A 1785-nucleotide genomic window follows, 5' to 3' on the forward strand; every position below is an offset into this window, starting at 1 on the left:
CACAAGGGTCCTTAAACGTGGAAGGGGGAGGCAGTAGAGTTCATGTCAGAGTGACATAATGTGAGAAAGACTCAACCAGGCATTGCTGGCTTTAAAGATGGATGAAAGGGGACAGTAAACCAAGGAATACAGGCAGCCTCTAGAAGCTGGAGAAGATAAAGAAACGAATTTTCCTGTGGAGGCTACACAGTTTCAAAGAAAACAATTCAGCTGACACCTTGATTTTAACACCTCCAGAACTGTAAGATAATACATTTGTATTTTAAGCCACTAAATTTGCAGTAATTTGTTACAGCAACCATAGAAAACTAATACAGACATATAAGGGGCTGGGGGGTGGGGCACCTTCTACACAAGCCTCTGCTTATTTTATAAAAGGAAAACATAGTGCTCGCTTCGGCAGCACATATACTAAAATTGGAACGATACAGAGAAGATTAGCACGGCCCCTGCACAAGGATGACACGCAAATTCGTGAAGCGTTCCATATTTTTCAAAAAAAAAAGGGAAACATAGCCCAAACCAAAAAGAAAAACAAGGAAAGTTGATCATTTCCTGACCACCTACTATGTTAGGCCTCATAAGAAGCTCTTTACATGCTTTATCTCACTAATGTGTTAAGGAGAACATGTGATTTAACTGGAAGGAGAGACAAGGGGATGGCCATGAAGAGTCCATTTGTAGCCTTAATGCTATAGGAAAAGCTAATTTGTCTCCAACTCTGAGTTTCTCATTGGAAATCCCAATCCCTCCCTGTGGGGCCTGGAGAGGAAATGGGGCTTCCAGCAACTTTCACACCTGAGGAAAAGCAGACTTTCCTGGGCAGGTGCTGAAACATAAACCTTTGCCACCTGAACACTGATTGAATTATGAGAGCCTTCCAGTGCCCTCAGAAACTTTAGAGTGAGAGAACCAGTATGCCCCACCCCCCATCCCCCAAGGTTCTCCCAAGCCTGGAGAAGATCTTGTTCCCTTCAGGCCGGGCAGATGGCTAGGGTCCAGTGCAAGAGCAGGGAGACTTGGGGCTACAGCTCCCAAGGCTACCTCTGCTGTCACTTCCATCATCACTTGCGCAGATGCCAGGGTGAGCCCGTTCACACCTGCATCCCCAGAGGTGGTACAAAGCTGCATATGGTGACTGCCTGGGCTTTAAAGCTGGCCAGCTGCACCCTTGATAATAACAAAGCAATCATTCTTCGCATGGTGCAACTGACAATGGTGGGTTACAGCTAACAGAAAAAAAATACAGCTCCTGTGCCCCTTCCTATAAGGTGGGGGGGGGGGGGCAGAGAGAGAAAGACAGAGAGAGAGAGAGAGAGACTGAAAAGACAGATCGGAGCCAGAAGATAAAAAGTCTGGACCACTGTGGTACAAGCTATAATGGGCCCCTCACTAGGAAATAACCTGAACCGAACTATGTTTTAGGGACTTTAACCTGGCTAAAGGGATTGAAGATGGAAACAGACTTGAGATCTAGTATGTGAAAAAGGAACTTCTTATAATATTTCAGGCAGGTAAAGAGGATGTAAACAAAAGTAAGAATAGGGGAGCACCTAGCCTGCCCCAACACGTACTCTCTGGACCCAAATATAACCCAAAGACCTAGTTTTGCTAGATAGAAATGCTAATCTTTTTTAGTCACTATGCAGTATTTTTGTTGATAAAACAAACAAAGCTTTAAAGTTTTTGAAATTTAAAAACTAAAGCAACATATAAGAAAAGGTAACACTGAATCATAAAAAAAAATTGATATTTAACTTTAACAAACCTGGAATTATCTTCCTT

The 1785-nt window shown here is 43.3% G+C and overlaps 1 non-coding gene across 1 annotated transcript; it reads left to right on the forward strand.

Annotated features, from left to right (window-relative positions):
• Nucleotides 1-387: 387 nt before the first annotated feature.
• Nucleotides 388-494, forward strand: LOC143652904 (U6 spliceosomal RNA). Its single transcript, XR_013160950.1, has one exon. It is a non-coding gene; the product is annotated as a U6 spliceosomal RNA (small nuclear RNA).
• The last annotated feature ends 1291 nt before the right edge of the window (nucleotides 495-1785 follow it).

Source organism: Tamandua tetradactyla, chromosome 12 (genome assembly GCF_023851605.1).
Source record: "Tamandua tetradactyla isolate mTamTet1 chromosome 12, mTamTet1.pri, whole genome shotgun sequence".
NCBI lineage: Eukaryota > Metazoa > Chordata > Mammalia > Pilosa > Myrmecophagidae > Tamandua > Tamandua tetradactyla.